The sequence below is a fragment of the Protopterus annectens genome, chromosome 9.part0 (genome assembly GCF_019279795.1).
Source record: "Protopterus annectens isolate FY-2018-M chromosome 9.part0, PAN1.0, whole genome shotgun sequence".
NCBI lineage: Eukaryota > Metazoa > Chordata > Ceratodontiformes > Protopteridae > Protopterus > Protopterus annectens.
Window position 1 is genome coordinate 1,326,647,185 of NC_056743.1, and position 22,942 is coordinate 1,326,670,126.

Sequence of the window (22,942 nt, forward strand, 5' to 3'; positions counted from 1 at the left end):
CTCTGGCCGACTACGGGACCGCCTGATGGCAGGATAACCCAAGTGTAATGACTGCAGCAGTGTAACACGATGAACATCTGTATCAAAGAACTCTTAAGAGTGCCACTTTCCACAACAGCACAAAAACATAAATCGTAAATCATCTTCCTCGCACATGCGCAAGTCAGCACTATAGAAAGGAATGATTACTGTGCTGTCAACAAAGAATCATCTTCACCTCATTGCTTTACACATAAAGGCTACACAGGACTACTCCCAATATCAACTGATCCAGGAAAGAGTGCTCTGCAGTGAGGAATGACAGATAATTACTCTTCTGAAGACGGTCTCTTAGCACACAATTCTTGCAATCTCTGGCCTTCAGCATGCAGGGCGATTCCTTAACTTGTGTGTACCACAACGTTACACAACAAGACAAAGGGCAGTTACAGCCCCATGTCATGAAGTCAAACAAGAACGTCTAGAAAGAGACAACTATATAAAAATAAATGACTAAACAAGAACATAAGATGATAAGCTCGCTTAACTTATAAGGTCATCTAAATGCAAATTGGGTGGAGGGATTATTCAAACATAGGGACAGAAGAAGATTAATAAACATCAAGTACAGAGGATCCTCTTGAATATCAGCTGACATGGTTAGTACTCACATATCATTAATTCATAGTCTTTTGCAGTGAGCAACAGGTTGCAAGATTCTCTAGAAACACCACAAACTACCCAGGGATACAAGATCCATAAGAGGCAAAAAAGCAAGAGCTCAGAAATGCCAGTTCCTGAAGAACTATCAAGACAACAAACAAGGCCCAACTTCTAGAATCACAGTTGAAGCAAAACAGCTTGATGAGGGAATAAACACGTAACTAACTGGCCAGGGCAAAAATGTCTGCCATACAGAGACATTCTTGAAGTTGATTTTACAAGCAACCACACTCATAATGAAGTGGAGACTGACGGCGCTAACCAGTGGGTGGTTAGTATTCTGATGGCAAAAGACAATGCAGTTAATAATCCAATCAGCATGCATATAGTTTGCTAAGCCATTGTTAAACTCTCCTTCACTAAACACCAGAGACAGCAAAAGAAAAAAACTGCTGGTACACTTTTCCGAGCTCACACACCTTCCCTCAGGCAATACATGATAGATGCTCATGCTCTTTAAGTGTACTAAGGTCTCCCTCTGTCTTCCAACTCTTTGATCCTGACTACAGAAAAAAATGTGATGGTGAAATGACTGGTTTATGTCCGGAGTTCTTCAATAATTATCAAACAAACCTGAAACAAATCAAGGCCTGAAGTTCCAACATCAACCAAGTGAAGGTAATGACAACCCCAAAACAGCATCACTTGATAGTTCAGAGCTGCTGTACTACCTGGTTCAAATTGTAAGCCTGGCAAGCATGAAGTCCAAGGAGAAAATCAGTTCTTCAGAGATGGGTAAAGATGCAAACTCCTTCAGTTCTGCTGGCCATACAACCATGATGCACAAAGGCAGAAGAAATATTCAACAAATCTGACAAATAACTAAAACCAAACTCAAAGGGATAAATAGTAAAAACAGATGAAAATCATCAGTAAATTCTCAGTGAGGATTGTTTACTTCTTTGTCAAGATGGAGAACCTGCTGACAGAATGGTCTTTTGGCTGTTTCAATGTCCTTAAAAGACGATCCAGTGGAATATGGGTATTTACCAGAGAAATCAGGTCTGAAAAGTGGAGTTAACTGTCCTTCTAAATGAAGTAGATTTCCCCCTGGCTTACACTTTAAACAAACACAACAGCCTGAAACCACTCCCTTTTCAGACAACAAAAGTTAGCAAGGATGGATTTTAGTCTTTGTTCTCAGAATCTGGCAGTCGGGAGTATTATCAGAAGAAAGGCTCAAGCATTTGCATGAAATCTCTCCAACATGGAAAAGAAACAGCACTGAATACAAACTCATCCAGACCCTGCCACACCAAACAGAATTTTGGGGCTTTAAAAAAATCATTATCAAACATGTCTACCATATCTTCATTTCCAGAAAAGAAGAGGCAATATGTCAGATGCAGACCACCAGCACATTCTCCTATACAAGGATGTGAATGGTCAAGAGAGCAACACCCCATTCGGTGACCTACTAGTAGGTTGTGCATCACCTCTCTTTGTCCTACTGGAAGGTTCTGCATCATCTCTCTGTGGCCTACTGGCAAGTTCTGCATCACCTCACCAAACAAGGTGTACAAGTGTGTTTTTCCTGGTTACTTGGTCATAGCAAGTGGAAGTTGGAAATCAACTCCCTTTCTAGCACCTGGATGAATTACAAATAACTTTCATTTTGTGGCTTTCTCTAGTGCTTTGTAGGCTAATAGCTGCAGGCTAGTGGGGCCTGGTTCTTTTTTTTTTTTTTTTTACAAAAACACAAAAGTTGTTGTTCTGGTATTTAAGCCCTAACGTTGACGTTGAGAGAGTTTCTGTCTATACACACAGAGCAGAGTGGATAAGAGGTGTGGACTCCAACTCTTAGCTGAGATATATAAGTATCCTGTTTTTTTTCGATTATTTATACAGTTTATTGTTCTAGCAATTTATATACAGCACTTTTATTGAAATCTGCACGGGTAACTGATTTGTTTGCAGTTAAAGCATTCTATATCTTTACAAATAACTTTCATTTTGTGGCTTTCTCTAGTGCTTTGTAGGCTAATAGCTTTATAGCTTTAGTGTCCCCACCGACCCTCCCTGTTGGTGTCTTGTGTTATACTTGGTGGCTTTGCAGTTGCCCGCCCCTACTGTAAATCTCATCTGGGACACTCCTCCCAGTCTAGTGTCATTAGCTCATTCTACCTAATACAGAGAGACCATTTGATAAGGCCTTCTGTTTCTCCTTTTTCCCTTTCAAAAAAAACATTTTTTTTGCCTGAAATTCCTTATGTTCTGGCTGTGCTTCTCAAACATTTTGGAAATATAGAGTGTATTTTAGAGCATTTATTATAACTGTAATTGCCTTAATATTGCTACAACTCAAGTACTCGAGGTTGCACTGCATCTGAAGGGTTTGTGTGTTTTAGCTGCTTTTCTGTATATATATAGACTTCTCTGTATATGTAGAGTAGCTACTTATTCTGCTGTATTACTGCCACTTAAATCGTTTTTCAGTTGTGCACTTGCCTTGCTTCATTTAGAAAGTTTTAAATTGCTAATTTTGTAGAGTTTTAATTGCATTTACTGTTTAGGACTACACACTCAAGTGTGTTAGACTTTTCTGTGTTTATTTACTGTATTATTGCATTGTTTAGCCTGTTTCAACAAAAAATATATATATACTATCTTGTTTGCTCGTTTCCCACCTTTTCTAGCCAGTCCATATCCCGGGCCTTCCTTGTCTCAGGACTTTATTTTCTGTGCTCAGAGCTATGCAGACCTTGCTGTGGCAGAGAGAAGTCCTACTGCCTACCAATGGGACTGGTGAGCTTTGTACTGCCTATCTAACGTTAGAGGAGTGGTTTCCAGCTCTAAAATTGTAATTTTATTAGCCTTTTTGGGCGGATTTCCATCCCTTTCAACTTTCTGGCTTAAAAACGCGTGTGTTTGCACATTTTTCACATTGTGCAGCACTATGAGGCTACAGTTAAACTATTCCAGGTGCCAGAAAATCTGCTCTTCAAATTTTCCCTTAAAACTAGCTGGTTTCTCAGTAGTAGCACTAAAATCTGAACCCCTGTGACTTGCACTTACTCTAGAACCTGCTGTAAAGCACTAGGAAGCCAGAACCTCCTTGTCAATAAGGAGAAATTAATCATAGGCACTAAACAGCCTACAACTGCAAAGTACCTTGCAAAGGTAAGGGAAAACTGCTCTTAAACCTTACAAAAAAAGCACCTAAACAGGCATGTGCAAGGGTCAGCTTCTGGTGGTTTCTCCTGTCCACCTGGTGAATCTGGGCATATTGGGGCAATGCGGCAACTGCCTCATGTACACAGACAATCCTCTCCTCCTACCACCCAACACTACAACCTGCGAGAGATGCACTTACATAGCCAAACTGGAAGCAAGGCTCTCTCTGGTCAAGACTGTGCTAGACAGTCAAGAGGAGAAGGCTAACACCTGCATTACACCTCTAGCAACTCATAGCCCTTCAAAACCCACACCATCAACTCCCACACATAGCAAAACTAAACCCACATATGCGGAGGCCCTTAACATTAACCTGCCCAAGCAACAAGGACCTCCGAAGCCAAAACGCAAACAAACACCAGTCACAACCAAAGTGACACATAGCTCACAACACCAGTGTGCTACCCAACAACAGCTCCTAAGGCAAGACAATGTACCCAACACTTTAGTCATAGGTGACTCTATAGTCAGGCACACTGATGTCCCTCTCACCAGGCTGAACAAGGAGAAAATTACAGTCAGCTGCCTGTTGGCTGCCAGGATCTGCCACATAACACATGCACTCAAGTCACTCCACAACAAGTACAAATACGACTCTGTCATTGTCCATGCAGGAGTAAATGACTTGAGACGTACCTCCCTGGACTACATGAAAAGAGACATGGAAGAGCTCTTGGATCATGTGACCCAGGCAGGTATGACCCTAGCCCTGAGTAGCATCCTGCCTTCGCCCAGAATGATACCACAGTATAAGGACAAAATGATTGACTTCAACAATTGGCTAAGCTTCTGGTGTCATTCAAAGGGGATCCAGTATTTGTCTGCCTGAGAAGACATGATCGACAAACCACGATGCTTTGCCAGAGATGGTCTGCACCTGTCACCCCTGGGATTCAGGTTACTGGCTAAAGCTCTTGCCACCCCCATAGTGCCTTTTTTAGTCAAGGTTCAAAGTATAAAACCACCACCGTAACAGATACAAGCATGCAAAATCTGAAGGTAATGCTACTCAATGCTAGAAGTCTACACCTCAAAATGCACTCTCTGGAGGCACTCCTAAAAATGGAGAACATCGATATCTGTGCAGTGACTGAGACCTGGTTCAGGGCTCCAGAGAGCACCCCTGCAATACCAGGCTACAATTCTTACCACACTTTTCGGCCACAAAACCAAGACCGAAACACTAAAGGTGGAGGAGTGTCCATATTCACACCTCCAGGCTAGTTGCCCAACACAATGCATCTGAAATTCTCCAGGTGCGACTAACACTAGGTAAGACTGCAATCCAAATTGTAGCTTGCTACAGATCCCCCACCATACCCCAAGATTCTCACTACACCTTCCTAAACATACCGGAAAATATTAAGATACAACCAAACACCCTAATACTAGGTGATTTCAACTACCCTGCGATTAATTGGGAAAACTACTCGGGTACCAACTCCTTTTCCCAACGGTTCTTGGAATTCATAAATTCCAACACCCTGGATCAACTAATCCATTGTCCCACCAGGGGCTCCAATATCCTAGACCTGGTCATTACCAACATGGGAGATAGATGCTCCACACCAGTGGTCACCCCCTCATTGGTCAAGTCTGACCATAAGCAAATCACCCTTGACATCCACATCCCACCCCCACCCCCCAAGTAAGGAAACCTCCTTAAAAAACTTCTCCAAAGCCAACTTCATGCTACTGGAGTCAGAAGTGACAAACTTCACAACACCCACGCAGACAGGATCTGGAAGTTCGACTGCAGAATCCTACACTAAGGCACTGTATGAGCACATCCACTCGTGCATGAATCGTGCCATCCCAAATAGAAACCAAGATGCTCTTCTCCAAAAAAAGGAAGCCAATCTGGTGGTCCCCTGCTATAAACAAACTATACAACAGAAGGAAGAAACTGTTGCAGAAAAGAGGAAAATCCCAAGATGCAAAAAACTCCCTCACCAGCCTCAGTAAGAAGCAGAGATCCCTCATAATATCCTCAAAAGCTAGTTATGAAAATAAAATTGCCAAAGATTCCAAAGACAACCACAAGGCATTCTATAGTTATGTCAAGAATCTAAATGGCAATGCTCAGATCTACTCTGAACTACAACAGAATGGCATTAAATATACTGATATCAAGGATATTGCCAATATCCTGACAGATCGATTTAGTGCCAACTTCACTCCCCTCTCACCCCCTAAAGGGCCCATCTCAATACCAAAAGATTGCCAAATTCTGATAATCACAGCCATACAGGTAGAAACAGCACTCTCCAAAGCTAAGAATACAGCATCCATGGGACCAGATGACATCCCAGGCTGTGTACTACATGAACTACAAAATGAACTGTCACCCCACCTAAGTGACAAGTTTAATCATAGCCTCACCTCAGGCTTCGTGCCCACTGAGTGGCACACAGCTACAGTTATCCCGCTCCACATGGGAGGATCCACCTTGGATCCCGGGAACTACCGTCCCATCAGTCTGACAAGCCTGATCTGCAAGGGCATGGAACTTATAAAGAAAGATATTGGCAACCTCCAGACACTGGACCCCACCCAGTTTGGGTTTGTGAAGGGCTGATCTTGTCTCCTAAATCTGATTGATTTCTTCGAATCGGTCTCCAGAGCTGTGGACGAGGATAAGGAGGTCCACACAGCCTATCTGGACCTCGCCAAGGCCTTCAACACCATCCCCCACTCTGGAATCATAGATAAACTTACTAAGCTGGGCATAAATCCCTACGTCACTCGATGGGTTGCCAACTGGCTTACTGACAGAACCAGACTGTAAAAGTAGCCAACTCCAAATCTAGCTCCAGACAAGTGGAGTACCTCAGGGTTCAGTCCTGGGACCACTCTTGTTTGGCATCTACTTCTCTGAAGTACAGGCCAACATTAAGGGACTCTGGTTAACAAAGTTTGCAGATGACTGCAAACTGGGAGCCATTATTGAATCCCCAAACGATGTGGATATTCTACAAAAGGGCCTTACAGAAACAGATGCCTGGTGCCAGAGCCATGGGCTCAAGCTTAATGCCAAGAAATGTATAGTCATCCCCTTTGGAAAAAACATGTACCCATGAACTACCACATAGGTGGCAGGACACTAAACATCGAAAGTGTGATGAGAGACTTAGGGACACAAGTGGACAGTGGTCTCACTTTCGATAACCACATCACCACAACAGTCAGGAAATCCTTCTACATGGCACACCTCATCACGAAGGGCTTTTCATCCAGAAAAAAGGAGGTCATTGTCCCACTGTACTCATCCCTCATTAGACCCATTATAGAGTATAATGCCCCATTTGGTATGTACCTCAAGACATCTGCAACAGCTGGAAAGGCCACAGAAATACCTCACTAAAAGAATCACAGGCCTAAAGCAGATGCCATATGCTGACCATCTAAAAAAACTCCAGCTATACTCTGTGGCATATAGTCTAGAGCCGATCTCTGCTTAACATACAAGGCCATGTCAAACCCTGAGCTGTTGGACATGCTCCACTTAAATAAATCCCAATCCCTCAGAGCCACACGCTCCAGGGATCTAAACCTTATCATCACATTGAACAAAACATGCTGGAGGGATAGGTTCCTGACCCAGAGACTCCCCATACTCTGGAATAGACTGCCCATACATGTCAAGCAGAGCACCTCATTGGCCCTCTTCAAAAGGAACCTTGATGATTGGATGGGAGATAGGAAATTCACCCCGGGGATCATGTCAGTCACCCTGCTAGACAGGGGCCCAGAGAAGTAAACATTGTGGGAAAAAATTTCCAGGGAATTGTTATAGCTAGGCTTGCATAGGCCTTAGGGCAGATAGCCTAGTACCAACCTATGAACCTATTTATTTATTTAACATTTGTTTACTGGGAAAGTCCGACTTGGAATGAGCCAATTTTCAGCAGAGGCCCGGGGAGAAATGCTCCATATGCGTATCTTTGTAATGTGGGAGGAAACTGTAATACCTGGAGGAAACCCACACGAATGCAGGGAGGACATGCAAACTCCAGACAAACGGCACCCCAGCCATGAATCGAACCAGAGAACCTCTTGATGTGAGGCAACAATGCAAACTGCTGCACCACTATGTCATGAAGAACAGAACCACCTTCTACTTTCTCTCAGGGATCACATTTATCCTAAACTAAGGAGGACCTCAACTCTACATGCCGCCAACAAAGCATCTGCCTTTACTACTCCCATCCCGTTCTTTTTTCACCTTTTCCATGGGTGTTTTTTCTTTCCGACTGTGAAGTGCTTCTCCTTCTTTTCCTTTTTCTGGATTTACATGTTCTCCTTTCTACTTTGGGCCCACGTTCTACTGGTGCACTTCTGTACTGGTTTGGAGAACGTTCGTACATCACCTTTATTCTCTACCCTTGTGCGGGGAGCATACATCTGGCGTACAATGCTGTTAGGTAATAAAGGCTTTGGTATGCTGGCAGAATGTTGGGCTATCCTTGCCAGGAGATCCCAGAGTTAATGAATACTGCAGCAGTGAAAAGGACATCTACTGTTATAGTAAGATTTTACACTACTGTACTTTTTTTGTGGCTGGGAAACAAGTATTTGGTAACATTAACATAATAATGATAATTCAGGGAAAATCAGAATATTAAAAAAACTCCACTACTGGTGATTAGTTTGGGTGCAGAGAAACCATTTGATAGGGTTTCCTGGGAATTTATGAGAAAGGCAATATTTAACATGTGCATTCTCATAAAGTATAATAGAGTTAATAAGTAGAATATATGCTGGGTCAGGGCAACCTGTCACCTGCAGATTGATGGCTATTTCTCCAGGCTTGAAGGGCTAGTCTGCACATAAGGTAAGGCCTCGTGGGCCTCGTGTCCCCTTGTTTGTTGATGTACCACATGACTGTGGCATTGTCTGTATAAACCTTTAAGGGACATGGTACTCAGAGTAAGTGGAAAGCCCTTATTTCCTTGCTGTTGATGTGATCTGCTCTCTACTGAGGGGACCAAAGGTCATGAATCTTCTGGGTGCCATAAGTGGCTCCCCACTCCAGCTCTGAGGAGTCCGTGAAGATTTCCTGGAGCAGTTGAAGAAATAGGAGAGGAACACCTGGACTGAGAGATATCTGTTTAATCCACTAGTGAAATTCCAGTTTGAGACAAAGCAGCAGAGAACTAGATGCTCTAGCAGATAGCAGTGTTGGAGTCTTACTGATCTGAGATACCAACGAAACTTCCATATAAGAAGTCTGGCCCAGGGAGGCATGGGGATGGTAGAGGTCATGAATCCCAAAGCCCTGAGACACTCCTTGGTCAGAAAACAGGACAGGGAAGCAGGGATAGAAAATAGTTTGTGAGGGACAAAACTTTGAAGGCAAGCATTGAATAAGATTGGATCCTGCAGTCTAGAAAAACGTGATCCTGAGATGGAGTCAACACTGACTTTTGAAGGTTGACAGTGAACCCCACACTGTGCAACAGAAGCTGAATATAAGATAGTGGAGATCCTGCAGTAGCTTGGCTTAGGATGGGGCCTGAAGTAAAAGGTTGTCCAAATTGGGAAACATATACCCTAAAGCCTGTAAAAAGTAACTACAGGAGCTGAGCATTTTGTGAACCCCCTTGGGACTGTTGAAAGTCCGAAAGGTAAAGAACAGAACTGAAAATGAGAGGAAGAAAAGTACAGTTGAGTACACTTACCATAAATGTAGATGTTAGAGTGTATTCACTGTTGCAGTCATTACTTTTGGGTTATCTGCCTGCAGGTAGCCCTCAGCCAGCCTGAGTATCAAAAAGTCTTGGATCCCTGCGTCGGATGCCGTCTCTTCTTCCATGACGTCAGGTCGTCAGGGGTATAAAGCATGCAGCCAACGCCATTACATCAGTTTTTCTTGCCCCAGATGTCAGGTGCCCCCATAATGGGAAGCAATTATATATAAGGTTACACCTCCAACAAAAAGCAAATACACCAAAAAGGTGAAATGCACTAAACAAGAAAAAAGGTATAGCCAAGAGAAGTCAGGGAGATTGGACGGAGGGTAACCAGGACTGCAACAGTGACTACACTTGAACATCTACATTTATGGTAAGTATACACAACTGTACTATGTTCTTCGTGTTTCACTGTTGCAGTCATTACATTTGGGTAGATTCCCAAAGCTAAGGAAGGGAGGAGGAAGTTAGCGAGCATTAGGACCAGCTATTAAGCCATGCAAGACCGCATTGACAAAACCAGCTCTGGATTTAGAGAAAATAGGCAAGTGGTAATGCTTGGCGAAGGTGTATACAGAGCTCCAGGTAGCAGTTTCTAGGATGATCCTGGTAGGGGCACCTCTGAGAAAGGCTGGAGAGGTAGATGCAGCCCTGGTGGAATGTGATCATCATTATCCCCTATGGGGTAGGTTTTCCATGGTGCATGTAGCAGAAATAAATGGAATGGTCTATCCACTTAGAAATGGTTTGCTTTGAAATGACCTTCCCCTCTGCCCCTACAGCAAAGGCAACTAGCAGCTGTTCAGTTTTTCTGAGAGGCTTAGTCCTGTCCAAATAAAATCTAAGTTGTCTGTGCATGTCCAAAGAGTGCAGTACTTGTTCTCCCTTGTTCTGTGGATTAGGAAAAAAGACTGGCAAATGAATGGACTGATTAAGGGCCACACTGGATACCACCTTGGGCATACAGGAAGGATTGGTCCTGAGGGACACCCTGTCTACATGGAAGATTATGAATGGCTCCACTGCCATGAGGGCCTGTAATTCAGACACTATTCTTGCTGAAGTGATGGCTAGAAGGAAGGCTGTTTTCCAAGAAAGGAATTTCAACTCTGCAGTTGCAGCTGGCTCAAAAGGAGGTAGAGTGAGCCTTTCCAATACAAAGTTAAGGTCTCAGGCTGGAGTAGGTGCTCTCCTGGGTGGTCTTAAATTTTGGCCCCTCTGAGGAATTATTTCAGCAGGGAGTGAGAGAAGAGGGGCGGGCTCAGTATTATAATGTGCTGAAATGGCTGAGGCATGAATTTTAATTGAGGAGAAGGAAAGGCCCGTGTGTAGCATCTCTGTTAAGTATTGAAGAATATGCGGTAAGTTGGGCACTGTTGTGCCCAATCCCTGAGTCTGGCTCCAGGAACAGTATCTTTTCCACTTTTCAGCATAGGATTTTCTGATACTAGGCCTCCTTGCCTCCAGAATGACATCTAACACCTGCTTACTGAGGGATGCTATTGGAGAGTTCAGGGAATTAGCCAGGCTGCAAGGTTCAGGGTTTGAAGCTGGGGGTGCAGAATCTGGCCCTCCTGCTGGGACAGCAGGGAAGGGGTCTGAGGCAAGTGCTATGGTTCCAGCAGTGACATATTGAAAAATAGGGGGTACCAGTGCTGGCGTAGCCAGTCTGGTGCAATCAGTACTGTCCTTGGTTTGTCCTGTTTGATCTTTAGCAGAAATTTCAGGAGGAGAGGCAGAGGGGGAAAGGCATAAACTGAGAGGCTTTCCCAGGTGAAGGACAGGGCATCCACATTCCAAGCTTGACTGTGGGAAGTCCTTGTGCAGAATTTGTCCAATTGGTAGTTCTGAGGGGAGGCAAACAAGTCTATCTCCGGGTTCCCCCATTTGTTTCTCAAAAGGCTGAATATCTTTGGTTCCAGTTTCCACTCATGTGGGTCCAAGAGACTTTTGCTTAGGTCGTCTGCCAGTGAATTTAGCTTGCCTGGCAGGAATTGAGCTTGTAGGTGCACTTGGTAGCTCAAGGCTGTGTTCCACAGAGCCATTGCTACTCTGCAGACAGGGTACGAGTGGGATTCTCCCGTTTGTTTATGTACCACATAACAGTGGTGTTGTCTGTCTTTACCAATAATTGTCCTGGAAGAATGTGGTCCTTGAAGGCTGTCAGGGAATTCTGTACAGCTAACATTTCTTTTTGACTGATATGCAGGTGCATCTGACCCGGGTTCCATTTACCCTGAATGCACTGCCCTGCCAAGTGAGCCCCCCATGCATAGTCTGATGCGTCTGTTATTAGGGTTTGGGTGGCAGGGGGTAGAGTGAATGGCAGTCCCTAGCTGTGGTAGCAGGCCTCTGCCCACCAAAGGAACTCTGTCCTTATACATGGAATGATAGGAATCATTGACTCCAGGTCCTGAGAATGTTGACACCATAGGCTTTTTAGATACCATTGTAGTTTCCTCATATGCAGTCTGGCATATGGAATTAGCAGAATGCAAGAGGCCATGAACCCCGGGGCTTGTAGGATTTTCCTTGCAGATAGCTGGGTATTTGTGGCCTGTAGTTTGAAGTAATCTGTCAAATAAACTGGTTTCTCTGGCATGAGGTAAGCCATCTGGGAAGTTGTGTTCAAGCTTGCTCCCAGGAATACAATTTGTTGGCAGGGGACTAGATGAGATTTATTTTCACTTATGGTGTACCCCAGTGAGGTTAGAAGTTTCTTTACAAATGCCAGATGAGTTAGAAGCATGTCCTGGCTTTCTGCCTGAATTAAACAATCGTCCAGGTATGGGTATATTTGAATATTTCTTTGCCTGCAAAATGCAATGACTGGAGCTAGGCACTTAGTGAATACCCTGGGCGCAGTAAATAAGCCAAAGGGAATTGCAGAGAACTGGTAGTGCCCTGAAGCGTAGGTATTTCCTGCAAAATTCCCTTACTGGAATGTGCAGGTAAGCTTCCTTTAAGTATAAGGTTGCCAACCAGGTATCTTTGCCTAGCATAGGAAGCAGCTGATGAAGTGCTAGCATTTTGAATTTTGGGATTACCAAAAAGGTGTTTAGCACAGAGAGGTCCAGGATAGGACGCTAGGAGCTGTCTTTTCTGGATACCAGGAAAAGTCTTGAGTAAAAACCTTGTCCCCTTTTCTTCTACTGGGATAGGTTGAATAGCCCTGATACTAAGAAGAGATAACCTGCTTTTGAGCCTCTGCCCACTGATTTGGGGGGTAGATCTGGCCAACCGTTTGAGGTTGGTAAGGTGTGGAAGTGGAATTTGTATCCTTGGGAAATTATATTTAAAACCAGTTTGTCTTGGGTAATGAGTTCCCAGTTTTTTGCATGCAAGGTGATCTTTCCCCCTAAGGGAGCAGGCAGTTGAGCAGGGCTTGGAAGGTTTAAGGTTAAGTTATTGTGACAGTTTTCCATAGGGGGGTGTTTTACTACTTCCAGCTTTGGAAGTGGGAGCCCCCCACTGCTTAGGCCTGTGAGTACCTTGAGACTGTAGCCTAGGTGGTCTGCAGTTCCTGGGTTTGGACTGAGAAGGCCTGGAAGAGCCAGGAAAGGACCAATTCTTAGAAGGCCAATGCCTACTAAATCTGGGAGGTTGTACTTGCAGAAAATCTTTAACAGTTTGCATAGATTTAGCTTTTTCCTCCATCTTTTTTTGAGGACTTCTTCTGCTTTGTTGCCAAACAGGTGGTCTTGGTTTAAGGGAGCACCCAGTAATTTAGCTTTAACATGATCTGGCAAATTTTGCTCCTTAAGGCAAGCATGCCTTCTAAGAACAGACCCAGTGACAGCAGCCCTGCAAGATGCTTCTAAAGAGTCAAATCCACATTGTAAAGTATGTTTACCAACTTGTTCAGGAGAATGCATTAAATCCTGTAATTCTTTATTTTCAGCACAGTAAGGAATTAGCATCATTTTCTGTTTAAGTAGTCCCATAACATGCTGCTGATACTTTAACATACGAAACTGGCAGTTTAAGGCCCTAATGGCCAACGTAGCAGAAGTGTATATCTTCTTACCCCATCTGTCCAAGGCCCTGGAATCTCTATCAGAGGGGGTAGGGTTTTTGGCAGTAGTAGCCTTAATGCCTTTAGGTCCCTGGGAAATGGTTTCTGGGACCGCAGTAGGATTCTTGAAGAGGAACTTGTGAGAGTCAGATACTCTGTAATACCTGTCAGGTTTCCTGAGAGCTGGAGGTGAAGTGTCTGGGGCCATGCTACATTCCAAAAAGGCATCATCTACAATGTCCAGGACAGGAGGGATAGCTAAAGGCCTGTGTTGAGGGAGAAGTAAGAATTCCCTAAGCCTCTTTTTGGAGTCAGAGTAATCCTGGCTTTCCCAGCGGAAATGCTCCCTATGAGTGTGCAAGGTTTCACCAAAAGAAAAATCTTCTGGAGGGGAAGCAGAGAGAATGGAGTCCTCTGCATCAGAATCCTCATAGGTAGATAAGGGGAAATCCTGGTAATTAGAAGAAACAGAAATTTCAGAATCCTGATCAGAAGAATCAGAAGGAAAATCAGTTCTAGGTCTTTTAGAGAGAGGGAAGGCTAGCTTCCCCTAATTAAAGTAATAAGGTCTTCAGCCATTCTTATTTTTTTTTAGGCATATGGGCCTGACCATGTGGTCCGGACGTCTAGGCGTTGGTTGAGTTTTAGGCCTTCAAGAAGAAGATGGCATCGGTAGGCCTAAATACACCCTCAGAAGCCGGTGCCTGCACAGTGGCTCTGGACCCATCCAAGGTAGAGACATCCACAGGTTCCATGGTCAAAGAAGCATCTCGCGGCATACCGGACTCCGCATGGGTCTCAGTAGAGGCCTGTGAATCTGAAGTAACGGTATCAGGGGCTGCAAAAGCGCCTGAGTACCGGCAAACTGGCGACTAGCTTAACGGAAGCGTCATCAGCAGCTTTGGACCTATGCAGTCTGTCTTTGTCTTTATCTTTACATTTTTTTCAGAATGTTGGTAGTCGGATGGCTTACCGAAGCCATTTCTGGATAACTAAACAGAGTATTGAAATAGTCTGATGCAAAAATGAACTGACGACGAATAGTGCGAGGACTGAATAAGGCACAAAATCGACAGCGAGGGACGTTGTGGTCTCGGCCTAGGCAAGAAATGCAGTATGAATGAAAATCTTTATGAGGTATTTGCTTTCCACAGGTAATACAATTGTTAACTTTTAATGACATCGGTTTAGAGCAAGAAAAAGGATCCCCAATGGGGCACTTAGTTTTTTTGAAGACTTCGGTTCTGAAACTCAAAAACGAAAATTTCAGGAGTCGGCTGACCGGCACTTGCGAACTGCTTCTGCTTCGGGCACTGCGTGGCAAGAAAGACTGATGTAATGGCATCGGCTGCATGCTTTATACCCCTGATGACCTGACGTCATGGAAGAAGTGACAGCATCCGATGCAGGGTTTCAAGACTTTGATACTCAGGCCGGCTGAGGGCTACCTGCAGGCAGATAACCCAAATGTAAGGACTGCAACAGTGAAACATGAAGAACATCACAGAAATGCAAACATTTCCTGAAAAGAGGATGGATACGAATATGAAGGCAGATGTCCTTTAGATCCAGGGGAGCTAGAAAGGCCTTGGGAGCAACACAGGAAAACAAGAGTCCAAAGAGAAAGCATTTAGAAGGATGGCACCGAGAAGTGAGTTCAGAAAAAAGAAGTTATGTACTCACCATGACGTTCCATCTGAGTAATTATACTTCATTTTTCTGCAACCTGTGGGTATACGGATCCGTATCGGATCCGAGCAAGCAATTTTTTTCTAGCATCTGCTCCAAGCTCCGAGCTCCTCCCCTTACCCATAATGCCCTACCGTCTCCCATCTTCCCTCAGATCGAGTTTGCTGCAACTAACAATATATATGCAACTCAACCCAATAACCAACCTGAAAACAGGATAAGGTCCGGGGGATGGAGGGAGGGAATGTTGCAGAAAAATGAAGTATAACTACTCAGATGGAACGTTATGGTGAGTACATAACTTCTTTATCTGAAGTAGTTAACTTCATTTTATCTGCAACCTGTGGGACAGTGTCCCCAGCTACTCCGATCCTGGGAGGCCCTTATGGAAGGATATTCCTGAGCACCGCAGAGCCAAAGGATGATCTACTCCTCGAAATCAGATCTAATTTGTAATGGGAAATGAAGGTATGTGAATTGGCCCATGTCGCTGCTGCGCAAATATCGTCCAAAGGTACCCTGGACCAAAAAGCAGCAGAAGTCACCATGGACCTGGCAGAGTGAGCCTTAACTATACCAGGAGGAGATAAACCTTTTGCTTTGTAACCATGTGAAATGCAAAGAGTGATCCATCTGGCTAAAGAAACATTAGAAATAGCTTTTCCCATAAATGCTTTGGAAAAAGAAACAAACAATTGGTCAGTCTTGTGGAAAGACTTTGTTCTATGAAGATAAAAGCGAAGTTGTCTATGAACATCCAACAAATGGAGTTTGTATTCACCTTTATTTTGAAAGTTGGGAAAGAAAATGGGCAGATTAATGGACTGGTTTATATTTGCTTCAGATGCCACTTTAGTTAAGAAGGAAGGGTTAGTACAGAGGGAAACCCTATCCTTATGGAAGACCAAATAGGGAGGCACGGCAGACAAAGCTTGAAGCTCAGAAACTCTCCTAGCCAAAGTGATGGCTACTAGGAAAGCTGTCTTCCAGGACAAAAATTTTAAGTCCACTGACTCTGCAGGTTCGAAAGGAGGGGCAACCAATGCCTGTAAAACAAAAGTAAGGTCCCAAGGAGGTACAGAATCCTTGACAGGGGGCCGTAGCAGAAGAGTACCTTTGAGAAAAGCCTTACACAGCCTAGGGGAGGCTAAGGTCATGTTGTCTTTGCCAACGTCAAAACTGGAAATGGCTGCCAATTGTACTTTCACTGTGGAGGAACTAGCTCCTTGCTGAAAAATACTAGTCAGGAAGTCCAACACCGCTGGAACAGGAGCTGTAAAGGGATCTACTTCTCTCTGTGAAGCCCAAATGGAAAAGCGTTTCCATTTACTGCAATATAGTTTTCTAGTGGAATCTTTAAGAGAGGCCACTAGAAGCGATTTGACCTGGGATGAAAGAGAGTCCTGGCGATTAACGGAACTGGAGCAACCAAGCTGTAAGCTTGAGGCTGCCCAGATCGGGTGTACGTGTCCTCAATGGATGGGAAATTAGATCCAGGCAGGGATCCAGAACCCACGGGGGAGCTAATAGATGAGGCCAAAGGAATGGGAACCAAACTTGACGAGGCCAGAACGGGACAATGAGGATCACTTTGCACCATAGTGGGCAAGCTTACTGAAGAAACTTTGGAATGAGTGGCAATGGGGGATAAGCATACAGAAGCCCGGGGGGCCAAGCATTGACTAGAGCGTCTCTGGGGACTTCCCCTGGTGAGGGAATCAGAGCGAAGAACTCACTGCACTTCACGTTAGAAGGAGATGCGAAGAGATTGCAGCAAGGCTGCCCCATGCCCGGAAAATCTCCTCCGCTACTGACTGTTTCAGAGACCACTCGTAGGGCATCAGAATGGCCCGGCTCAATCTGTCAGCTAAGATGTTGGAGCGCCCCGGGATGTGCGTTGCTATCAGACACCGAACGGTGGAAATCGCTCATTCCCACACTCTCATGGTCTCGCGACATACAGGGTAGGATCTGGTTCCCCCCTGCTTGTTGATATACCAGACGACTGACATGTTGTCTGACTGAATTGCAATCAATCAATCAGACAAGGAGGACTGTGTGAAAGGTTTCCAACGCTAAAAGCACTGCCCTCATCTCTAGAACATTTATATGCAAATTGGTTTCCGTTTGGGACAACGTGCCTTGGACTGTCCTTCCCAAACAGTGTCCCCCCCAACCGAGTTGGGAGGCGTCCATGGTCACTGTGGTTTGGACTGGGGTTGATGCAAATGGACATCCTGTTGATATCTCCGGTGACGTTAACCACCAAAGAAGAGATGTCCTGCAGACGTGGCTGATCTTGATTGGAAATTCCATGGGTAGGTCTAGCCAGGACCACTGGACCACCAGAGTCCATTGAAGAACCTGCATGTGAAGACGTGCATATGGGAGAATAGATATGGCGGCAGCCATGGAGCCCAGAGCCCGGAGAACCTCGCTCGCCTTTGAAGACTGGGAGTTCGCTATCTGAGATATGTGGCCCCTGAGATGTAGAATCCTGTCTGGGGTTAGGAATACTTTCATCTGCAAAGTGTCTAACTGTGCCCCAATGAAGCCCAGAATTTGTACTTTTTGCAAATGGGATTTGTGAACATTGACTGTAATTCCCAGTGAGTCTGCTAATCGAATGAAATAATCTCGGGCCAGACACAAGTGATGCTTGTTGTGCGCAGCGAAGAGCCAGTCGTCCAGGTAAGGAAACACCTGAATACCCTGAAGCCTCAGGTGGGCCGCTACAACTGCCATTACCTTGGTGAACACCCTAAGGGCTGTGGTGAGACCAAAGGGTAGGGCCCTGAACTGAAGGTGACTGGCTCCCGGCCGGAAGTGCAGAAACCTCCTGGAGCTTCTGTGTATTTTGATGTGGCAGAGTAAGCATCCTGAAGGTCTAACGAGCACATCCAGTCGCACTCTCGGAGATAAGGTAGAATGGACTGTAGAGTGACCATCCGGAATTTCTGTTTTGCTACCGACAGGTTTAATGTGGACAGGTCTAGTATGGGCCTGAGGTCCCCCGTCTTTTTTGGCACCGAAAAGAACCTTGAGTAGACACCTAATTGGGACTGGTCAGGGGGAACCTTTTCAATGGCTCATTTGACAAGCAGCTTTGAAACCTCTAGAGCTGCGGCCTCCCTGTGAGCAGGTGGAACATCCGGGAGGTGTCTTGTAATGTTTGGAGGGGCAATGAAAGAAACAGAGTAACCTCTGGATATTATCTGAAGAACCCAGCGATCTGTCATAACGAACTCCCATGCCACTGGGTGTAAGGACAATCGTCCCTCGACTGCCTCCAGAGTAGGACAGTCGGGCAACCCCTCAGGGCTGTTGACCGGGTCTATAAGAAAAGGGTTCCCCTAGACCTGAAATTCCTGGGACCCCCTCTGCCTCTGGGGGGAATAGCTGTCCTGAGAATCCTGGGAAAACAGATTTTCACAACCACATCTTCTTCTGCCCTCTTTGATTCCTAGAGAAGGACTGCTGAGGGTTAGAGAAGCGGACTCAGACTGCAGCCAAAGTCTTCCCATCCTTTTTGCTCTGGACCAGTGCGTCATGTACCGTCTTCCCAAAGAGGGAACAGCCGTCGTAGGGAGCGTTGATAAATGAAGCCTTGAAAGGGTCTGCAAACTGACACAATCTGAGCCGGGCATGACACCTCATGGCTATGCATTTTCCCAGCCGCTCTAGCTGCTCCTTCTGTGGCGTGGGAAAGTAGCCGCATAGATGTATTCGAGACCGATTTCAGAGTAGACATTTTCGCCGAAAACAGCTGTTTGTCCTGCGGCAATAAAGACTCTGGGGGAGACTCACCGAATTCCGAAGCAAGGTCTCGCTGAAGTCGAATCACATGTGCCAAATAATTCAGCACATGGATAGAAAAAGTCACTGAAGAGTATATGCGCTTTCCAAACCTATCCACTGACCTGGACTCCTTGTCTGGTGGGTGGACGAAGGAACTCTCCTGCGCTAGTTCCTTCCTTGTGGCCACTGCAACCAACATAGCATCAACTGGGGCTCCTTTTGACCAGGGTTGTCTACCCGAAGGAGGAGGTAAAACCTTGTCAGGACGTTTGGGGATGGGCTCTACGGTGTCGGGCTCCTTCCATGACCTTGTGATGATGAGGTCCACCAAGGGGTCTGCCGGTGGGGACACCCAGGAAGCAGATGAGCCCATGCCAAAGGCCTCCAGGAACACTGACTCATCCCCAGAAGGTTTTGGGGCTGACCAACCTCCCCTCTGGCGGAGGATTTCCATAATTTCTCTGAAGGAGACATCTTCGGGAGGTGACCTGGGAGAACCTTTTCCTTCATCTAAGTCAGTGTCAGTGATGAGGGATTCGGGGGAGTCCAGGTGCCCTCTTCAGTGGGACTTTCAGAAGTCAATGTTCCCAATTACTTGTCATTATTAGAACCACTGAAACAGTACATTTTTTTACATTCTTTCTGCCCTGACCTTACACAGCCTACAGGAGAGCAAGAGAGAGATCCCAAGGAGAATTGAGAGCGTGCAGCCAGGAGTCCAGCAGCCACCATTCTCATTGCAGTCATAGTCCCTACATGTGGGGAGCAACAAGGACACAACTGCTACCTCCCCCAAGTTAATATGAAATCTTCTGTGTAGCCTCTTGGATTTCAGCAGTGGTATCCCAGGCATCAAATTTCTCCAAACACTCCTTCCAGGAAGGAAGAGCTGTCCTTTGGCTGCTTCATTCCAACCCCACCCTCCACACAGCCAAACCTACGAGCAGCTTGAGTCAGTTTCCAAAGTCAGTTCACTGACCGTACAAACAGACGTTCCACCTTTTCAACAGTGGAAGGCAAACAGGACAAATAATTTTTATAAAACTTTCAGGTTGCACTTTGTCTACAATAAGCACAAGACTTTACTGGGGAAGTCACCACCAAGAAGAAAATATTAACAATTAAGACTTAGTCCTGACAGAAAGTTACAGCAAGACATTATCATCAGCTATAAGAATGAAGCCTGAAATGACCAAAAATGAAGTTAAGGCTGCAAGAAGAGAGGAGGTCTCATGCCAATACTGCATTTACACAAACTCACACCTGCATAAGTTAGTACCATTACAGAAAGGAGAAAAGCACTGCCTCATTCAGGAAGAAGTGACTGGAACACACAGTTAAATCAGGTAAGTAGAAGCCAATACTGAAGAAAGGCACAAAAGTTTCAAGCAATTTGCAAATTAATCATTTGAGTATACAGCTGAGGATGCAATTGCAAGCTGGAACTGGTGAACTCCGTTTACTTTAAAATATACAACCTAGAAAGGCTTTCTCTGAACTAAGTCTTACCTTCAAAGTTTGATACCTCTCAGACTGAGCAATGTCCTGTGCCTCAGTGGAAATACCATCTTCAAGAATCTCCTGCAAGATAGAAAAAGAAAGTAATGTTTTCAGCAGATAAATGAACCAATACATGTACACCATTTATGAATATCCTTTCCCAACAACTAAAAAAAGAAGTTATGTTCTTACCATAACGTTCCATGTGGAGTGTTCATCTCGCCTTTGTTCTTACACACGGGTTCGGAGCCGATCCTCGGCTCAGAGTCGGCCGCATAGCAAAGCTCTGCATCTTAGAGAAGCTTGAGACCAGGCTATATCCCACAATCCTCCCTGCCATTACTCAGATCTAGTTTGCAAGCAAACCAGACCAACCATAACCCTGAGGTGCTAAGGCTACATACCGCCACAAAAATTCAGAGACACTATCTCACTGATAAATTAACTAAAGGGTAATGAAACAAACCCCATGAGGTAAAAGGCAATATACCTAGAAGAGGTAAAGGCATGTGGACCAGGCTCTAGTCCTACTCGTTCTTCCAAACACGTGAGGGAGGGAAGGGGGGGAATGTAAGAACAAAGGCGAGATGAACACTCCACATAGAACGTTATGGTAAGAACATAACTTCTTTATGTGAGAGTGTTCAATCTCACCGTTTGTTCTTACACACAGGTAGCGTCCCTAGCTCCGTCACCCTGAGTGACTCATGGAAGAACGTTCCTGAGCACAGTGGAACCAAAAGATGTCCTGTCTTTGGAGGCTTTGTCAACTCTATAATGAGCGATGAAAGTATGTGGTTTAGACCACGTGGCTGCTGCACAAATGGTGTCCAAAGGCAGGCGAGCTGCATGAGCCAAGGAAGTGGAAACAGATCTAGTAGAATGGCCCTTAGGTTTGGTGGGCAAGGCCTGATTCGACTTAGAATACACAAAAGCTATACAATCAGTAAGCCATTTAGAAAGTGTACGTTTTGTAACTGCCATGCCCTTTTTATTGTCTGCAAATGCAACAAAAAGTTGATCTATTTTTCTGTAATCCTTAGTCCTGTCCAAATAAAATCTTAACTGTCTGTGGACATCTAACTTGTGCAGCATATATTCCAACTTGCTGGTATGGTTTTTGAAGAAAGTAGGGAGTTCAATGGACTGATTAATATTTATGACAGAACATACCTTAGGAAGGAAAGATGGGTTTGTTCGTTAGGAAACTATCTGGGTGGAAAATTAAGTAAGGTGGTTTAACTGATAGTGCTTGCAGCTCTGACACTCTCCGAGCTGAAGTAACCGCTACAAGAAAAAGAGTCTTCCACAACAAAAACTTCAGGAGGCAAGAAGAGGCTGGTTCGAAGGGTGGCAACATTAGTTGCGACAACAACAAATTTAAATTCCATGGGAATAAAGGGTCTCTGACGGGCGGTCGAAGATGGAAGGAACCTTTCATAAAAGCCTTACAAAGCCTACAGGACATAATAGAAGAACCGTCCTCACCAACATGGAAGTTGGATATGGCCGCCAACTGTACTCTTAGTGTGGAAGTAGAGGCTCCTTCATGGAAAAGGATGGATAGAAATTCTAGAACTTTATGTAAAGGAGCTACCAGGGGGTCCAAGTGTTGGCTAGATGCCCAGTACACAAAGCGTTTCCATTTACTCCTGTAGAGTTTTGTAGTGGAAGCCTTATGAGAGGCAACCAAAATGCGTTGAACTGCCGGAGAAAGTATATCAGACCTGGCTAGGCGGGGAAGTGGAGCAGCCAAGCTGCTAGTTTGAGGGATAGAAGAGACGGGTGAGGAACTCCCGACGAATGCGTCAGTAGATCTGATACTGGGTCCAGGATCCACGGTTCCTCTGTTTGATGGGCTCGAAGAAAGGGGAACCATATCTGTCGAGGCCAGAATGGGGCTATGAGTATAATTGTCCTTTCCAGGTTCATGGCTTTCTGAAGAAATTTGGGAATCAAGGGGTAGGTGGAAATGCATATAGGAGACCCGGGGGCCAATCGTGTATCAGTGCGTCCCTGGGGACATCCCCTGGAGGGGGTAGCAGGACAAAAAAGCTTCTGCATTTGGTATTCATTGGGGAGGCGAATAGATCGCAGCAAGGCTGGCCCCATCTGCGGAAAATTCTTTCCGCCACCTGTAGTTTGAGGGACCATTCGTGAGGTAACAGGATGGCTCTGCTCAACCTGTCCGCAATGACGTTGGATGACCCCGGGATGTGCGTTGCTATCAGAAAGCGACCCGTGGACTCTGCCCATTGCCAAATTCTCATGGCCTCTCTGCATAATGGGTAAGATCTGGTTCCCCCTTGTTTGTTTATGTACCAGACTACAGACATGTTGTCTGTCTGAACTGCTACTGTTCCTAGAGGTA

General features: G+C 45.1%; 1 long non-coding RNA gene across 1 annotated transcript in view; it reads right to left on the bottom strand.

Annotated features, from left to right (window-relative positions):
- Nucleotides 1–20,672, bottom strand: part of LOC122810949 — a 39,481-nt gene extending 18,809 nt beyond the window's left edge. Inside the window, exon 1 of the long non-coding RNA XR_006366162.1 lies at nt 20,581–20,672. This is a non-coding gene — a long non-coding RNA (uncharacterized LOC122810949). The remainder of the gene's footprint in view (nt 1–20,580) is intronic.
- Between the last annotated feature and the right edge of the window lie 2,270 nt (nt 20,673–22,942).